The sequence below is a fragment of the Danio rerio genome, chromosome 3 (genome assembly GCF_049306965.1).
Source record: "Danio rerio strain Tuebingen ecotype United States chromosome 3, GRCz12tu, whole genome shotgun sequence".
In the NCBI taxonomy this organism is placed as follows: Eukaryota; Metazoa; Chordata; class Actinopteri; order Cypriniformes; family Danionidae; genus Danio; species Danio rerio.
This window is the reverse complement of record NC_133178.1, coordinates 48,554,747-48,575,581: the sequence shown is the minus strand read 5'-3', so window position 1 is coordinate 48,575,581 and position 20,835 is coordinate 48,554,747. Positions and strand designations below refer to the sequence as shown.

The 20,835-nt window shown below is 34.7% G+C and overlaps 1 long non-coding RNA gene across 2 annotated transcripts; it reads left to right on the top strand.

Moving 5' to 3' along the window:
* The first annotated feature begins 9,266 nt into the window (after positions 1-9,266).
* On the top strand, positions 9,267-12,594 carry LOC137490759 (uncharacterized). Of its 2 annotated transcripts, none has more exons than XR_011010788.2 (5): positions 9,267-9,727; positions 10,691-10,817; positions 10,994-11,079; positions 11,385-11,427; positions 11,525-12,594. It is a non-coding gene; the product is annotated as an uncharacterized lncRNA (long non-coding RNA). The 2 variants fall into 2 exon arrangements; XR_012401364.1 differs by having other exon boundaries at positions 9,984-10,817.
* The last annotated feature ends 8,241 nt before the right edge of the window (positions 12,595-20,835 follow it).

The following is a 20,835-nucleotide window of genomic DNA, read 5'->3' as shown; positions in this document are numbered from 1 at the left end:
TACGTCAATTTGCTAACTCCCGTCCCTACTCAATATTCCATTTCAATTGGAAGTACATCAGCATACTGTAACAAACTCTCAGCAACTTCCGGTTAACACAGACTTTAATATTTGCAGTCTCTTTTCCCAGTAGAAGTACACATTCAATGTCTATTTCTTCTTAAATTTCTATGAAGAAAACTTCTTGACAAGTTTATAAAAAACAATTCTTGAAACTGGCATTTAGACATCATGGGGTCTAAACTCAGGTGGGAGATGGATGCAACTTTGTGACTGGCATGCGTTCTAGTTCTTCAGAAATCTTGAGAACAGATTCCATGTGGGCCTGCCAGACAGAGATGAACTATGAAGGTCTTCTTCCAGACACCCATCTTTTGTCCCCGTCCACATAGGTGCCATCACATTGGCCTGCATTCCTGCGATCTGACAGTCTGTCACCCTGCTGTCAACTCAATCCTCAGCTGCGGCCTGGCACCAGTGAGCCCGAGTCATGACCTCTGATCATGAGCCATCTCCCTCTATCGCACAGCAGATTCACTTTCAGAGCCACATGTTGACTTGATGTCCAGATAGTAGGATAGATATAATAAAAAAGGAGACAGGGAGAGAGAGATATGACCAAGTCGTTCACTGCTGTCAAAACAACATGAAGCATCAGCCCTGGGCAAAGCACCCTACCTGTTCGGTCACCGCTCCTGACAGACTAAAAGAACCCCTGGAGTTAGCAGACATGTTTTATTGCGATCTGTCAGTCACTGAGCGATCAACACCTTCCTATAATGCAGAAGGATTTTAACACCAGAGAAAGACCTTTCTAACAGAGCTTGCTTTTGCCCCCTTTTCCATTGAAATGGCGCTTGTTCTGGTGAGACGTGTGAACCTTTGTTTCCAGCCGCCCACATTTACAATGGATTCAGAGCTGAATGATGATGTAACTGACAGATACTGCATAACCTGTTTATGAACAAATAGGCTGCTTTTACAGTTTTCTGTCTTTTAAGGTGGTCACACTCTCCTTTCTTTTCAGTTTTTTCAGTTTGCTTGATAGAGTAAAGGCCCCGGTATTTTTTAAACAAAATCCAAAAAATCTCTTTTTTTTTTTTTTTTTTGTTGAGAGTTTGTTTCAGCAGTTCATCTAATCAAAACTGACCAGCTTTATGTTTTCTTTCCCTTATTCATTTTTTTTTTTTTTTGGCGCATGTACTCGTGTACGACTGGAAAACAAGTGTAAAGATGACATGCCATCTTTACCAGACTCGGGCAAAGTCCGCTTCTCTTTTCACTTCATCCCGATGCCCCAACTGACCCTCTTTGGCCCAAGGTAGTTGGTGGGCCAAAAAAGTAGGCCGCTGGCCCCGAGAAAGTCCAGCTTTGGCCCACACAGATCACAGAAATGACAGTGGAAATGCGACTGGCCTTGGGTTCCCCTGGCTCGCTCGCTTTAGGCGCAATAATGGAAACCCGGCTATTGGTCTTTACTCATTTAATGAGTGTGACTACTTTGATGTGATTTTTTTTACCCTCCCAGTTTGTTTCTCATTCCATAGGGGTGAGTCCAACAGACTCAAAAACAACACTTGCTAAATGAATACATTGTAGAGTCAAGTAGCAGAGCTAGGCAGATGTATCCATACATGTACGATCACTCATTTAGAGATTTTAACAACCCAGCCTCATTCTGATTACCTACCTCTATATACATTTCTGGAGAGAGCAAAATTCGTCTCAGGAGTTACTCTTTTGCATTTTTTTTTTTTCAGATGTAAAATTCTCTCGCTCATGTCATTTGCGCCTGCTGTTCTCACGTAAATCAACTAGACGCTGATGTGGACTGACTGACTGACCAACAGAACAATCCCTCACCTTCCCCCTTCCCTCAACTTAACCAATAGTGTTTAAAAAGCACTGATTGACAAGCACATCCCCTTATCTAAACTCAACAGACAGTGTTTTAAAAAGCAATCCAAAAACAAAAGTCCTAATTTTTACAACATTTTCAGATTTTACTATATTCTCACCCTTTTATTCACTTTTTAATTTTTTTTTAGCTTTTGTTTTTGTTTTACCTGCTTTCTAAAACCGTTTCTCAACAGACTCAAAACCCATTGTCCCTGCATCTTAAGCCCGCCGAGATACAAGGCTCATGCCTCAAGTAGCTCATGTTGAGCTAACTGCTCAAACTGGTAACTGCGAAAAAGCCATCCATACGAAGGTAAGCGGACAGCTGATAAGCAAAAAAAAGGGACCACATCATACGGGAGGTATGAGCGTTCGTTTTAAAGATGAAATGCAGCCATACCTACTTCTGGCTACATAATTTGCGACCTCCAGAAATGCATATAGGGCTACGTTTTCAGAATGAGCCTTTGTGAGCCACAATTGAATGTAGTCTATAGCTGATTAAGCATGTGGATAGATGGTAACTGCCTTCTGAGCCTACTAGTAGGCACAGAAGGTCCATTCTGACCCATATCTATCAGCTGATAACCACTGATAACGCCCATTCAATCTTGTGAAAGCATTTGAATCAGCTTGTTGAGTTGAGGCTATGCAAAGTGTGTGACACATTTACAACCCTGCCTACTGCAGCAGCGAGTGTTTGAAAACAATTTACCATAACTCAGCCTTTTCAAACTTCTTTTTGCCCTCAAATGAGAATTAAAAAAAAAAAAAAAACTTAGTTTGAAGTATACTGGGGCCTTAGTTCATGATCATAGGGTCATTGATCAATGCAAGTTGTTGCTCTCAGGCACTCGTTGAAATCAGGGTCCTAGGATGAGAGTGGAGGCGATAAACCACTTAATTGAAATTGTAGTCGTGTGCCCCTTAAATCATCACCAGACGTTTCACCCTGCTAGAGATGAGCATGGTTGTTTCCTAGTCTAAGCATCTACTCACTTTTACTGATAATACTATTGGGGAACATCTGAATTTGACCACTGTGTATTCACATCACTGATTTGAGCTAGTCGTTTTAAACTCACTCAGCGTACAGTGCATTCTCTGAGCTTGAGAATCCTGAACAGCAATATTTTAAAGAAATATTTTGCAAAGAAATGTAAATTACCCCCTGATTCACTCACCCTCAAGCCATCCTCTGTGTATGCGACTTTTTGTTCTGTCACAGTTGGAGTAGTTTTAAATTTTATACTGGCTCTTCCGTGCTGTATAATGGTGTTGGGTAGTATCAAGCATCAAAAAGCCCATAAATCCATTGTAAATAATAAAAATAAAAAAGTGTGGGGGGATGGGGGGAGGGGGTGGGGGTTGATGGGTCGTGAGGTGATGGTGTATAACCAAACTCCATCATAAAGCATGGAAGAGCTAAGATAACATTTAAAGCTACTCTCAATATGTTTGTCTGTAAGGAAAAAGAAAATCATGTACCAAAGATGTCTTGAGGGTGAGTATATTATTGGATAATTAGTCTTTTTTGGTGAACTATTCCTTTAACAATTCATAAAAGCTAAATTGCTGTCTGACCATCTGAGATTTGGAGATGAATGCTAAAAGCATACAGCACACTGTGAGTGTATATTAACACCATCTGTTGTTTACTTTTGGCATCTGATGAAGCATTTGGATGTGGAAATGATTCCATGCGATGTAAGACTTAAAATCTGTATAGAGATCGATGCATCTGGAAATTTTGCCCTAGGGTAAGACGTTTGTTTTTATTTATTTATTTATTTTTTTATTTTTTTATTTTTTTGTCCAACAATATGCCGCTTGGTTTGAAAGCGACCTCTGTTGGATACTTTTTAATTCTATTTTTAATTATTATAATTTTTTTTAGATGGACTTTTTCTGGGTTAAGAAGTACCCAAAACTCCATGTACTATGGTCAAATCACTGTAAGACCCAGTCTTCAATACTTATTGCTGAAAATAAATGCAACAGCATAGTTGGAACTATGGTTCCAAAAATGGTAAGTGTTGCCATTTTAAAGGGAAATTGAACTAAATTATACGCTTTTCTTCAGATTGACATAAAAATTATCATAATAGAGGCAGTCAAGTGTGACAGACTTAAATATTTTAGTTTTGTGTTGAGATTTAGAGGGCTATTTCACAGCTCAAATCCATCATTTTTTTTTTCCTTTTTCAAAGGAAATGTGAGGATCCGCCTACATTTGATTTTAAAAACAACACCGTACCAGTGAAAAAAGGGGTAGCTGAAACAGGCTCACATTAGTTTTAAACTGACATTGACACACTAATAGCATAGTATTATTTGTTATTGGTCACTAGGAACAGCGCATGCACTGTAAGTTTTGAGAGTATGTTAAACATTAGCCCAGTGGGGAGGTTCATACGGTTAACTATTAACCAGCTGTCAATCAGTCTAAAGCAGTGGCTTGGTCAAGCAGGGTGACACCAGAACACAGAGCTTTTTGGGTAATACAGCCTCCCACATAGGTGTTTCTACCTTGATCACAAAACACAAGGGTCTTTTTATTTGTACTGTGTAAAAAAAAAAAAAAAAGTAAAGCAAAGGCATTTTTACATAAGTTTGACCAAGCTATGGATTGTTTTATAGCTTATTTTAGGCATGCCTTTGACTGTATGTTTGTGTAATAACTGTATGTTCAACCCAGAGGGGCAAATTGGGCCATTGCTCAGATGATGGGCAATCACAAACCGGTCTTCTAGAAGAATCTCAGCCTTATCATACAGCAGGTTTCTTTAAAAAAAAAAAAAAAAAAAAAAAAAAAAACCTCAATGATTTAGTTTATCATTGTGCTCATTTCCCATCAGGGTTGGGTGGGGGGGTGTTGCAGTTTGAGAAACTGGGCAGAGGGTAAAAATCACCCTGGAATGTATTAGGCCTTCTCGAGTTGGACTATCATACAAGTACACTGTTGTGTGATAAGACAGTATTAGATATCAAATATGATGAGATACTGTATAAGAAGGTCAGGGTAATGATCCTGTCATTGTAAGTTATTTTGATTTGTTTCCTAACAATTTTGGGAATTGTTCTTTATTATTATTATTATTATGAAGCTGGATCCCGTGTAACTGGAGGGTTAATGTGATTTACTGTTTTTATTCAAGAATGAAATGTGTTTTATTTCTCACCGTCATTGCTTTGACAGCTGTTTGGGCCAAAAAGGGATGATTTTATGTAAGCGTTTGCGTCATTGCAGGTCAGTATGACCCTGTATCAGCACATATTAATAAAAAAAAAAATACTAAAACCAAGCATTGGTCATTTCATTTCTGTGAAGGGTCAAAAAGCACAGGCACACTCTGTACAAATTAACATTCAGATGTGTTGTCATTCTCCATCTTTTTTTTTTTTCTTATGCAAATCCTTTTAATTAGAGAGACCGTATTCTTCATCTTTTTCACATTTCTGCTTTGCCTTGAGATCCATTTATAATGTCAGCCATGGTTTCTTTCACAAAAACATGTGTAATTAAATTTTGAGTTAGTGTTTTTCAACCTCTGCGACCTTAAAATTACACAAGCAGGTTTGGTGCTTTACTGTAGCTTTGCTGCAGAGGGACTTTTAAGAATGTGCTTTATAAATGTTTTCCCCATAAATTACATTTTGGTTTATGGTTCGTATCATAGAAAAACAGCATACGAAAAAATAAATCAATTCAAAAAGAAAGAAGCGGTAGGTTTACTTTTTTTTATTTGCACTTTGACTCGGTCTGTTGTATCCTATTCTGCGGTGCGTTTCTGAAAACCATCGTTAGCCATCTAAGGTCGCAGGTTCAGTTGTTAGTTGTTTTGTTGTTTTAACATAGTTTGTTGATTTGCTGTTTCCCAAATCCGTCACTTCAACGAACATTCAAAAACTGCATCACAAACTTGAGCACTCGCAACTACACCTCTGAAACTGTAGTTAGAAAGTTACTGGCTGTGTTTTAGTCCCACTTACCCCCCCTATACCCTATTCATTTAGAACATTTGTAACATTCAAAGTTAGACATATTAAAAATAAAAAAAGCATGAAGGTCACCTGTCTTAGGTGTAATTTGCTTTCTAACTACTTTTACAGTTCAGTTTTAGCGATCTTCATGTTTACAATTGTGCTCTCTTTGCAGTGCACTTTGAAACCAGTGATGTCATTTTGAACACAGCCTCATGGCGAAAGCTATAGTTGACCTATTATTTAAAAATGGAATTAATGTTACATCTCCAAAGCTTGTGAAAACAAGAAACATACATTAATTCTTTTTATTTATAGTAGGTTATTTATTAAGTATCTGTACTGTATATGATATGGGTCCGCTGGTTAGTACTTTTTTTTGTGGTTTACAAGTGTCACATTGTAAAAGTAGACTTGTCTAAAAAAATAAATAAATAAAATATCCTACATAATAATAATAATAATAATAATAATAATAATAATAATAATAATAATAATAATAATAAATATAAAAATAACTGAAAGCAGCAATTAACGGGGCTCAAGCATTTTAGCAACGTAAGTTTAATTAGCAGTTAGGAAGTCTGTCAGTACTTTATTCGACAATTAAATAAATGATTAGAGTATTAGAGTTTATAGATTGAGCTAACAAATGTTTGATTACACACTCCGGGTTTTTTATACTTATTAATCTTTAATGAACATTTTTAGTGACCGATTTTATGTCAAAGTATTCAGTATAAGCAACCCTATATATAATGTGTAGATCAAGTCATGGCACCTTAGACAAAGACACTGCATGTCAAATATATATATATATATATATAATATTAATAGATATGTCATATTCTCAATAATATTTGTAATGAAAACATAGACCCTATATGTGTCATTTACATATATTTCAGTTTATATGGAAAGCGAGAGCATGTTTTTACCAAGAAGTAGTCACTTAGAGCATCAATGGGCATTTTACATTATAACTAACATGGTTCAAGAGATGAGTCTGTGACAGAGAAACTATGCATTTTGGGTAACACTCGTCACTACTTCATTCTTTTTCCAAACGATGCATCGTACTATGATAGTTCAGCAGGGAGTTTCCGTCATTGTTTGGGAAACGCACCCCTGGCTGGTTGAGGAATGAAAGCTGTACAGTTAACATTGGATAGATGTATAGCTTTCAAGAGTTCACATTTAGCTGATGATCGATAACAAAGCTTGTTTGGCATGCTGTCCCTGGAGAGAGCCCTGAGCTTATGAGATGCTCGAGCCGGGGGCTCCCTACCGTTTGCAGGGTGAGAGGGGAGTTTGAACTCAGGTAGACATTAAACTCAGGTAGAAGTTCCCCGGCTTATTTCTAAATAAGACATGTCAAAAGCATACTTTGGGTAATGAACATGATTTATTTATTTATTTTATTAGTATTATTTTTATAATAACCCGATCACGAACAGGTCACTCTGCATTAAGCCAATGTTTATTTAAAATTGGAAAGTACGAAAATGGTAACTGAAAAATGTGGTCCCCCTGAAACGGTATTCCATGTGTTAATTGAATGTGCAAAAATAAGCAATCAGCACAAATATATATATATATATATATATATATATATATATATATATATATATATATATATATATATATATATATATATATATATATATATATATATATATTTTTTTTTTTTTTTTTTTTTTTTTTTGAAGTGTTAAAACAGTTAAACATAGTCAATTTCCCCTTAATATACCCCCTCTATTGAATAGTAATCTAGTATTCCTTACAAATCCCTCAGGATTTCTAACCATGTTGTGCTCCATACTCCAATTTAGTAGGTGGCGGAAAATGCACCTTAAAGTTGGTTTGCCAGGTGTTTACATGCACTTCAATGATGCAACGAAAATCTGCATACTCCATGTCTTAATTCGATTTCTCTTAAGTTCGTTTATGACCTTAATCAGATTAAAATATTTAAAATCACTGTTTACATGGTAGACTCTTAATCAGTGTTGTCTGAATTATTGTTATCCATGTAAATGTACTCACTGTTACAAACTGATGCATAAATACACAGTCCTTGTTTTCGTTCACTCTATGTGGTTCTAATTCATATTTTGATTTTCTCAGACACATCAAGGTAAGTGCCCAAAGGTTACTCTCACAAACTCACAGACACACATACAAACTTTAATTTGCTGTTGTACTCCATAAAAAAAATCCAGAAACTAAGCTTTTTTCAGCATAGGCCTATCTATAGGGTCAGTGGTGCCAACTGATGATCAACAGTTAAAATTACAAATTTGACCTTGAGGGAAAACTAGCAATAATCAAAAATGCATGATTATATAGTGCCATGGTTTTGCAATCAAAAAATATGGTTATAATGGAAGTCAATGGTGCGAAAACAGCCATCAACTGTAAATTAGGAAAAAAATAATAAGATCTTGCTGCACAAAATTGAACAATGAATCAAAGATGATGCTGTTGCCAATTTTCCACAGTCCAAGACTAATCAAACGAAATAAATAAATAAAAAATAGCCAGTCCACAATTTTAACATTGAAAATACATGATTGTGTTTTTTTTTTTCACCAAATCAATAAACTCATTCATGAATTTAGCAATTAAAGAGATAAAATCCTGTAATTTTCCAAACAATTTACAAACCCGATTCCAAAAAAGTTGGAACACTGTACCAATTGTGAATAAAATCTGAATGCAATGATGTGGAATCTCCAAATTTCAATATTTTATTCAGTATAGAACATAGATGACATGTCAAATGTTTAACTGCGAAAATATATAATTTTAAGGGGAAAATAAGTTGATTTTATATTTCATGGCATCAACACATTTCAAAAAAGTTGGGACAAGACCATGTTTACCACTGTGAGGCATCCCCTCTTCTTTTTACAACTATCTGCAAATGTCTGGGAACTGAGGAGACAAGTTGCTCAAGTTTAAGAATAGGAATGTTCTCCCATTCTTGTCTATTACAGGCTTCTAGGTGTTCAACTGTCTTAAGTCTTCTTTGTCGCATCTTTCTCTTTATGATGCGCCAAATGTTTTCTATTGGTGAAAGATCTGGACTGCAGGCTGGCCAATTCAGTACCTTGATCCTTCTTCTACTCATCCATGATGTTGTAATTGATGCAGTACACAGCAAATTCATCTGAGTTAAATTCTCGGTGTTGAAGCATTTCAGAGTAAAGTGTTGACGTTAAAGAGTTAGATTTTGATAAATGAATATAATAAGAGTTAGAATTGATTTTATTCAGTGCGAAATCAAGGAGTTATCTTTTCTACACTTGGTGGTGTTATTTCCAACATCCGGGAATTCATGCAGCCCCAGTCACTGAAGAATTTTCCAGACGCCATTTTCCATCTGAGGTTTAGAACAGCAACTGGTGAGTCAAACTACCTAAATGTTGGTATTTTACTGACTTTCTCTAAGGAAATACAGTTGTAAACATATTGTTAAGTTAATAACTTTAGAATGGAGTGACAATTTTAATCTTCTGCGGTTCATTCATGGTCGTTTGTGTATCTAGCTTAACTGCATTACTATTCACTTCTTTTCAAGAATGTTTTATATATGCTCACGCATACATAGTGCATAAAAACATCAAATGTACATGTTCAACACATTTCTGTCACGCTTAATGCCATTTTGTGCGTTGTTACCCATCTGTAAAATAAAATCGACACTTCTCCTTTAATTCGAAGCAAACTAGCGAGGGAAACCCCGGAGCAGCCTAACGTTACGTTAGCCTACTCTGCCCGGATGCTAACGGCAACACAGGACGGTTTCCATAAGCTCTGGAGAGTTTCTAAAACATATCTGGTGAGTAAATGAACATATGCTTACTTGTAAAAGGCTTCCTGACTAAAACATATGATTGTTTGTTATTCGTGTACGTTAATTTGGTTGTTTTAAACACCGCGGCCCTTTTAAACTGGTTCATTCGTGGCCGTCCATATACCGTTAGTCCATAGACTCGCGTGATAACGTACGCTTGAATTATATTAAGCGTTGACAACCAATAAAGTCGGAATGTTAACATTAATGTCTTTAAATGACCGCGTTTGCACTTTCGCAGACTTTTAAGGTTACAGAAGTCTCCCGGAAGTTGTGGGACTAACATTAACGTTATCCCGCAAATGCACAGAGACTCCCAGATGCCCAAGTAGATGCCCGCAAATGAATGATAATCTCCCGGAAATCGCGCGTCTCCCGCCCGGTCATTAAACACTTTGCACACCCCTCTCCACCGCATCCCTCCCAGCTCTTCAGGTACGTCCCGCGCAAGTCACCCCCACCGTTCTTTAGGTACGTCGCGCGCAACTCATCCCATTGTTCTTTAGGTTCTCATTTCTCCCGCTACCTCACGCAAATCAACTCTGTATCCCCCGAAAATGACTTTTCCCAACTCGGGATGTCTGACGTTAGTAAGTTAGGCTATTTATGTAGTCAGGAACATCTTAGTCAAGCTTTTTCTCCCGCATGATATTGTGCTTAAAACTATAGGCTAAACTTAGCATGTACTGTGCACAACATTTCCGTTTTATTAAAGACAATTTAGTGCGTTGTAAACAGCCACCTGTCTGTAAAATTAATCAACTGATTCATATTTGAGCAGCCTAATGATGATACAGGTTTGATTTGTAGATTTATTATCAATAATCAACATCTGAATCAAAAGATATCTGAAAAAGTGTGAGGCATACTTTGTGATGTTCATCTCTCCTTTTTATCTGAAGGTTATGCATATGTGTTAGATACTATTTTTTTGTTGTTTTTTAACAGCCACAGTTCTCTATACAATAACACAAGACCCTGTGACGGTGGCTGATTAGAGACGGATGGTGTATTTCCAGAGTTGGTGAAATGACCAAGCACACCTTCTTGGTCATATGTGGTGATAATAATGAAGGTATGTTTGATAAAGTTCTGTATTTGTTTCACAATAAGCTGAGAGGGTATTAGAGCATTAAAGAATAATGAATGACATGAAGGTGATAAGTTTTGTATTGTGGGTGAACTGTTACTTAAATAATGTTTTGCTCTTTACTTTGCACTTTTCCTCTTCTGCTTATCCTAATATTTTAGGTTATATTTGGACCTGAAACATCTGCTAGACTCCAGTAAAGGTGGCCTCAATACTGGACCTGAAAGGGCCTAACAAGTTGAATCTGGTAAAGAAACACGCACACACTTGCACGCACGCACGCACACGCTTACAGAAAACTGTTGTTTATGAAGTTTATGAATATTTTTTACACTGTGGCCAATATTTTGGGGAAGTCAGCATCACTAAAATATAAAAGATTTTAAGCTCCTCTAAATTTTGCTCCAAGTGTTGTGTTAAATTCAGGATTCTGGACAGACAGCTGCCTGTTTTTCCAGTTCTAGTCATAGTGGTTAACCTAATTGTTTTTGGAGATCCAACAGTGATGTATGTGTTTTTTTCTACTTTTCCATATCCTGTCACATCAACCAGCTGGGAGAGTCAAGTTGTGGATCATCATGAAGATTTTCAAAAGGTGAGTTTAGATTTCTTGAATGTTTTATTTACTTTAAATGTTCTTTTAAATATATCATAGAATTTGATTGCAATTTGTTTTCAAACATTTTTCTTAGTCATGCTGGAGTTTTGAAGAGTTCTGAGATGAGCATCACCCTACAGTATATCCGTGCATCAGGAACCACCAGACGAGCGATCAGCAGCTACTACATCGTCATGGATAAAAAGGTCATCCTGTGGCTGGGAAGCACTTCATTCACAGGACATGCTTGATGAGATTTCCTAGCTCCAGTTTGTTTTCACACAAGTTTACAGCATTTATACCTTCATTTAAACTGCTCTGTTTAATATGGAGGACCAAGGAAACACCAGAAGTGAAAGATTTGCAAGCCAAGTTGTTTAAAATGTAATTTCAGAAGAAAACTATGAGTTCAGATGTAAACTATGAGTGACGATATATTGAACTTTCAAATTGCTCTGATAACATCAAGTTTGGACCAAAGGACTGAAACAGCCTTTTTGAGCACTGGTCATACATATTTTGTTGATACTGTCTGTACTAATAAAACATTTAAAGCATATTTGACATTGTTGCATTTTAATAACTGAATGAATTGTTGAAGTGGTGAATGTTTTCAAATAAAATGTTTTTTCTTTTGTAATTTACAGTCTATTTGACCTTTTTACCATATTTACACTCAAGAGAGTTGAATAAAATAACAATATATTACACCAGGCGGTGTTAAATATAGTTAAATTTTTTAACTCTGCCCAGAGTTTAAATTAACCCTTACTTCGGTGTCAATGTGCCAACCCTTTTGAAAGTGTTGATTTAACTTTGTTTTGAGTGGACCCCATGAGACACTTTCAAAGTGTTGAAATTAACACCCATAGAGTTGTTTTGGGTCCCCATATTTTGCTGTGTATGTGGTCTGGCATTGTCATGTTGAAAAATGCAAGGTCTTCCCTGAAAGAGACGACGTCTGGATGGGAGCATATGTTATTCTAGAACTTGGATATACCTTTCAGCATTGATGGTGCCTTTCCAGATGTGTAAGCTGCCCATGCCTCATGCACTCATGCAACCCCATACCATCAGCGATGCGGGCTTCTGAACTGAGCGCTGATAACAACTTGGGTTGTCCCTTTCCTCTTTAGTCCGGATGACATGGCATCCCAGTTTTGCAAAAAAAAAAAAAAACCTTCAAATTTTGATTCGTCTGACCACAGAACAGTTTTCCACTTTCCCACAGTCCATTTTAAATGAGCCTTGGCCCAGAGAAAACGCCTGCGCTTCTGGATCATGTTTAAATATGGCTTCTTTTTTGACCTATAGACTTTTAGCTGACAACGGCGAATGGCACGGTCGATTGTGTTCACCGACAATGTTTTCTGGAAGTAGTCCTGAGCCCATATTGTGATTAACATTATAGTAGCATTCCTGTTTGGGATGCAGTGCCGTCTTAAGGCCCGAAGATAACGGGCATCCAGTATGGTTTTCCGGCCTTGACCCTTACGGACAGAGATTGTTCCAGATTCTCTGAATCTTTGGATTATATTATGCACTGTAGATGGTGATAACTTCAAACTCTTTGCAATTTTTCGCTGAGAAACTCCTTTCTGATATTGCTCCACTATTTTTTGGCGCAGCATTAGGGAAATTGGTGATCCTCTGGCCATCTTAACCTCTAAGAGACACTGCCATTCTGAGAGGCTCTTTTTATACTCAATCATGTTGCCAATTGACCTAATAAGTGGAAAGTTGGTCCTCCAGCTGTTTCTAATATGTACATTTGACTTTTCTAGCCTGTTATTGCTACCTGTCCCAACTTTTTTGGAATGTGTAGCTGTCTTGAAATCCAAAATGAGCCAACATTTGGCCTGAAATTTAAAAAAATTTCTCGCTTTCAACATTTGATATGTTATCTATATTCTATTGTAAATAAAATATAAGTTCATGAGATTTGTAAATTATTGCATTCCTTTTTAATTCACAATTTGTACAGTGTCCTAACTTTTTTGGAATCGAGTTTGTAGTAGTTTTGATCAGGACTGAGGATGATTAACAAATGCAAAAAAATAAAATAAATAATAATAATATTAAAAATAAATAAATTATAAATATATATAAATATATATATATATATATATATATATATATATATATATATATATATATATATATATATATATATATATATATATATATATATATATATATATATCCTGATGCATTTTTACAGCAGGATAATTTAATGGATGTTTTCCCTAACGTAACAAATGGGTAGTAGATTTGCCCAAAGTGTGTCGTTCAGGTTTTTTTTTTTTTTTTTTTTAAATCTAAGAATTCTTTTAAATATGTGTCAAAATAACATCTGTCCCCAAAAATCATTCTGCCAACTGAAACACAGAAAAACTTATGGCCAAATTAAGATGGCCAAAATCACAACACACTCTACAAAATAAAGGTACCCAAGCTGTCACTTGCATGGTACCTTTTCAAAAGGTACAAATTTGTACCTAAAAAGTCCTTATAAATACCTCAAGAGTACACAAATAGTGCCTTAAAAGGGCAAAAGTGTTCCTCTTAAAATGTTTAGGTACTAATATATACTTTTGATGTACCAATATGGACACTTTAAGCACAAACATGTACCTTCTGAAAAGGTACCATCCCAGCGGCAGCTGCCATATCTTTATTTCTGAGAGTGCAGAGTGGATTAAAGCATTTCCAACAGTACATATGGGGTTAAAACCTATGAACACATAATACACATTACATTTTATAGTGTTCTTGATGATGTTTTTGACTTAATTTAGACAACTTACTTAGATGTCCACTGCAGTGCATTATTTTTTTCATAAATAACATGCACTGAAATATCTATATAAGAAATACAGTTGAAACCAGAAGTTTACATACACTGTATAAAAAAGCACATGACCATTTAAAAAAAATTCAGATGTCAATGTGACTAAAGTTTTTTTCTCTTTTAGGTAAGCTAGGATTATCAAATTAATCTCTGTTATGCTTAATAGCAGAATAATGAGAGATATATTTTTTGAGATATTGTTATAACTTTTCTTAAAAGGCAAGTTTACATATAGTATGATTATTATGCCTCTGAAAAGGCTCAGATGATGATGTCAAGGTTTTGAAAGTTTTTGATTTGTTAATTGACTAAATTATACAGGAAAAAAAAAGAATAATTTTTTGGAGACATGTCCTGTGGTCAGATGGAACTAAGATTGAACTGTTTGGCCATAATGACCAGTGTTACATTTGGAGGACAAAGAGGAAAGCTTACAAGCCCAGGAAACACCATCCCAACTGTGAAGTATGGGGGTGGCAGCATCATGTTGTGGGGCTGTTTTGTTGCAGGAGGAACTGGTCTACTTCAAAGCATAGATGGCATCATGAAGAAAGAACATTATTTAGAAATACTGAAGCATCTCAAGATATCAGCTTGCAAATGAAAACTTGGCTACAAATGGGTCTTTCAAACAGACCATGACCCTAAGCATACTGTCAAATTATTTAAAACGTGCTTTAAGGACAACAGAGGGAATGTTTTAGAATGGCCATCACAAAGCCCTGACTTAATCCTATAAAATATTTGTGAGCAGAGTTGAAAGAACTTGTGCGAGCAAGACAGCCAACAAATCTGACTCAGTTACAGCAATTCTGTCAAGAGGAATGGGCCAAAATTCCTTCATACTATTGTGGAACCTTGTGTAAGGATACCTGAAACATTTGACCAAAGTTATTAAGTTTAAAAGCGAAGCTAAAAAAAAAAATAAAATAAAAAAAAGCTTTGTTTAGAGTGTATGTAAACTTCTGGTTTCAACTGTAGCTTGTTTATAATGTGGTTTAGAACACTAAATGTTCTAATTGCTAAACAATTGAGTATTATAATTAATTATAATAGTTGTTTATAATTTATGAGATCCCGTGCAGAATATGATACACTATATACCACAATCCATTAAGAGGACTATCCATATGAGGGTAAGTATTTTCCTGTATTGAGTGCACATTTATTTCCAACAAACAGACGGGATTTGCTAAACTATTTCATCAGCAGTTATTGATAGAATTTCAGGAATTTGAGTTCCTCTCAAACTACATTACATCATAATAAAAACCCCAGCGAACATCTTTATGCTATGTTACTCATCTACACTTTTGGATCTGTATAACATATTAAACTAACAAACAACTTTTGTATTCTGACACCCAGCAGGACGGTGTTTACTTTGCATCCGAATACATTCCTCGTTGGAAATGAATATATCTCTCGAAGCGCTAAAGCAGTAGTTGATTTGCTGATACGAGCGCCAGCGGGTCATCCTATTTCACAGAATCGCTACATTTAACCTCGTTGGCGTCCCAAAAGGAGATGAGAATGAACCAGCCAAGCAGCCTCTATTCACTCTTACATGCTCCTCTGAACTGTGGAGAAGAAGCATGGCAATTCTTTTGTGCCTCTCCTGAAAACTGCCCTGAAATCATGCGAAAAAGAGGCAGTGTAAACGGAAAGTGCTTTCACATGCCTCCAACACCTACTCAGGGTACATTATAAGTGCTCCAGCAAACCAACACATAACTAAATACAGGCGCATCTCAGAATTACAGTATCATGGACAAGTTATTTAGTTTTCGCAATTTACCAATTTAATTGAAAACAAAGCAAACATTTTTGTGGTCTAGATTAATGTTGCCTAATAAGGTCAATATATTAATATAAATGATTAATTATAAAAAAGTTATTATTAATTATGAATATTCAGAATCAACTTATAGTTCATTTAACAAAATAAATATAACAATCACTTCACCCACTCATCCGAGCAGACTGTAACTATTTATTTATTTATTTAGTTAGTTAGTTAGTTAGTTAGTTAGTTATTTGGAAAAAAAAAAATAATTATAACTACTTCTTGTGAAGTAGATGAATAGTTTGGAAGTTTTATCAAAAATTAGAAAGCTGTAGCAAGGATCTTTACTGTTAACGTGATCTTTTCTGTGAGGCAAAACAAAGACAATCCATGGTGGTTATATAAGGTGATTTATTAGGAAGATTTATTGATTACTGTAACTTATAACAAACAAACGCACAAAACATAACAACAAAAACAACATAGAGAAAGCCAGGAAAATAGACAGTTTAAATAAAAGAAGGCAAATCTTACTCATCTCCAAGGCAAGTCCCACACAACTATTAAGAACCCCAAAGACTATGAGAAAAACACCTTTTTGATAAAGGGGCACAGCATGAACACAAACTAAATACTTGTATTTAGTGGGTCTGTCCCTCTCTTCCTGTAATCTTTTTCTGATGCTCCCAAGATGACGTTTTTAAAGAAGTCCTTTCTTGTTTGCATGGAGTTTGCAATGCAGGTCAGAGGATATGCGAGAGGCAAATTTAGATTTTGTCAGATGAGCGCATTTTGTTTTTTTCCAACTGGTTTGGACCAAAACCAGCAGTGTGGTGTAAAAACGACCCAAACACGGCAGAAAATGCAACTATGTATAATTTATTGCCCTTGGTCCGGACCAAGCGAAGCAAACTACAGATGTGAAAGCACCCTAATATGCCAGATAACAATTTGGATTATGGATCAAGTCACACCCATTCTCAGTTGACGGACCAATGGTTTTGGGGAAAAGTTTGAATGGGAGATTTTCTTTGTCTTGTATATGTATACACATTTATAAATATTATTTAGATGTAACTACAATGTAATTACAATATAACGGTGTAGCAAATGTACCCACACAGTAATTGCGCAAATTTAATTGTGAATACAATGTTATAACAACATAATTTTAATCTCATTACATCCAAAATAAAAGTTTATCACATATCGTCACCTTGAAATTATAAGGTTCTCTCTTCATTCAGTATGAAATTTAGATATTGATTTTTAAAATTGTTGCTTTCCATAGCAAACAGTCTGTGTGTAATATTTATTATTGTTATTTTTTTAATAAATAACCTTAAAATGTAAACAACTTATAAAAAAACATCCCATAATTTAAATAAGTTGTCATTTAACAAGAATATGTCAAAAAATCCTCAGAACCTTTTGAACTGACAATATGTATTGTGTGTGTGTGTGTGTGTGTGTGTGTGTGTGTGTGTGTGTGTGTGTGTGCGTGCGTGCGTGTGTGTGTGTGTGTATAATGTGAATACACAAATCCTGTACTTGAAATATATAAAGAAACATGTCTATGAATATTGTCTTGATTGTAACTACAAAGTAATAGCAATGTAGTGACAGTAATTACAATGTAATGACACAATAAATGCAAATGTTAATAGTATGTTGTTACATATAACATCTCAGATGTAAATGTTATAGCAATGTAATTACATGCTAAATAAATGTTTGTAATTAAATGTGTACTGTGTACATTTAAATATAAAAACACAATAACTGTACTTGAAATTTACAAACTTCTTTACAAATATTATCTTGGATGTAATTTGGATGTAAGTTACTGCACACAGGATAAAAGTTTGTAATTAGGTGAGTACTGTGTATATGTACATATACCTTTCAAAGTAAACAAACATTTAATTACAAACGTTACAGACAAGATACTATATATATATATATATATATATATATATATATATATATATATATATATAGTATCTTGAATGTAAGGTTTGTAATTATATGTTGCATGTGGACTGTGTATATTTATGTATATGACTATGATTTACAATTACTGTACATGAAATATACAAAAATACATTCACAATACTATCTTATATGTAATTGCAATGATATAAGTTCATATAAATAAATTTAAATACACGAATACAGTACATAAAAATATAAAAAGAAACATTAATGTATATAAATCAAGATTAAAGTTTGTAATTACATATTACATACATGTGTACTGTACACATTTATGTACATAACTATAATTACAAAGTGTAAAAGAAATGTACAAACAAATCTGTAAATTGTGGATGTAATTACAATGTAATCACAACGTAAATACAACATATTGACATAGTAATTACATCCAAGATGAAAGTTTGTAATTACAATCTTACTTGTGCACTGTGTATATTTATATAACCATAATACCCAAATACTGTACATAAAAATATACAAAATTGCATTTATAATTATAAGAGTTGTAACTACAGAGTTATAACAATAAAATTGCAATGTTTTTACATATTAACTACAATGTATTGACATAGTAATTACATCTCAGATGTAATTACAACTTTACAACGATGTAATTACAATGTCATTACGTCAAAAATAAAAGTTTGTAGTTACATTATGAACAATGCATCTATTAACCATTACTTAACCTTTGGTAATGCTTCGGGGAAGATGCTGGATCCATGGTTTTGAGTGATTTGGGGTTCAAGAAAATCAACAATAACTGTTTTATTGAACTCGCAAATGTTAGTAGCAATGGTTATTTTTGGGTTAGTGGTAAGTGGTAACGCTTAGTGAATAGTTAAACAAAGTGAATAAAACATTAGGTAATGTTGACATAGCGTATACTTGATAATAAGGTTATTCATTTAAATAACAAAGGCTTTGTTAAGGATAAATAATGTTAGTAAAGAGTTAATAAACATGACTAACAGTTGAAGCGGATATGCACTCCAATCCAAGTCCATTTAGAACTTTCTTTGTCCCAGACATTGATCAGGAACTATGAACTACAGCTGAAACCAGAAGTTTACATACACTAAAAAAGGAACGTAACCAATTAAAAAAAAAAAAAAAAAAAAAAAAAGAAAAAAAAGAAAAAGTTTAAAGGTAAATCATACTAAATATTTACTATTTTAGGTCCGTTAGGATTACCTAAATCATTTACATTTGCTAAATACCAGAATAATGAGAGATGTTTTATTTATTTATTTATTTATTTTTATTTATTTATTTATTTATTTATTGATAATTTATTATTAATTTCTAGACAGTCAAACATTTCCAGACATGTCCTCGGTATTTTTTAGCTTTGCTTTTAAACTCTATAACTTTGGTCAGACATTTTGGAAATCCTTTCACAAGCTTCTCACAATAGTTTAAAGACCTTTTGGCCTATTGGTGTATTGGTAGATTTGTAGGCTGTCTTGCTTGCACAAGCTTTTTTAACTCTGCCAAAAAATGTTCTATAGGATTGAGCTTAAGGCTTTGTGATGGTCTCTCCAAAATATTCATTATTGTCCTTAAAGTAAATGTTAACTTATTTAGCAGTATGCTTAGGGTCATGGTCTATTTGGAAGACCCATTTTTGGCCAAGTTTTAATTTCCTGGCTGATGTCTCGAGATGTTGCTTCAGTTTTTCTACATATTGTTCCTTTTTCATGATGCATGAACGCTATAACTCACGTGTTAAGTTTAGTTTTTCAGAACATGAATTGAGTATTGCTGAACAATTGTGTTGTTTAATATTAGATAAAGTTAACTGCTCCCTTCCCTGCAGTCCATGGCCACCCCTCCTCAAAAACACGAGCACACGTACCTTGAAGATGACAGAAGAAACCTGTCTATGTGTTGAGCTAAAGCTAAATCATGGCCGGCGACGTGCAGGAATTACACTCATCATTACACTCATTTCTAAGTCATGCTTACATGCTAATTCTGTCCGAATATTTAGAGTAGCGGTAAAAAATTTAGGGAGTGCGTCACAGGTTGTGATTGTTTAAAAAATAAACTGATGTGAATATAAAGTCATCTTCAGCTCAGTAAAGCAGGCTGGCCGGAATAGCGCTATTCACTAATGTTTTGTTGTTAAACTAAATATAAATCTACATTATTGAAGCTGTAAAAGGACCTTGTAAAACTGAAAATAGTCACATCAATCTTTTGCCGGAAGATTTCAGTGGCTGAACCAGACTTCTATGCATATAACCCATTCATAACAACCCAATCTACATCAGCTCTGCATGACAAAAACAGTATTAAAACAGAAAATTACCAGTCTAAGAGAAATACTTCATCCAACATGCAAAAATAACTCAAATAATGAATAATAAAGGTTCAGGCTGTTAATTATTAAAAATATAACATTTAAATGTTATTTTTAATATATAATCATAAAATGGTATATAAATAATATTTGACTAGACATTTTTCAAGACACAAGTATTCAGCTTAAAGTTACATTTAAAGGCTTAACTAGGTTAATTAGGTTAAAGTTAGAATAATTAGCCAAGTCATTACGGATGCTTTATTCTGTAGACAAACAAAAACATAATGGGTTTAAAATTATTAAAAACTGCTTTTTTAATAAAAATATTAACAGACATGCTTTGAAAATGTTCTCAAACTGTTAAACATCATTTGGGAAATATTTGAAAAAGAAAAAAAAAATCATGGGAGGGCGAAAAATTTTGACAAACTATATGTGTGTGTGTGTGTGTGTGTGTGTGTG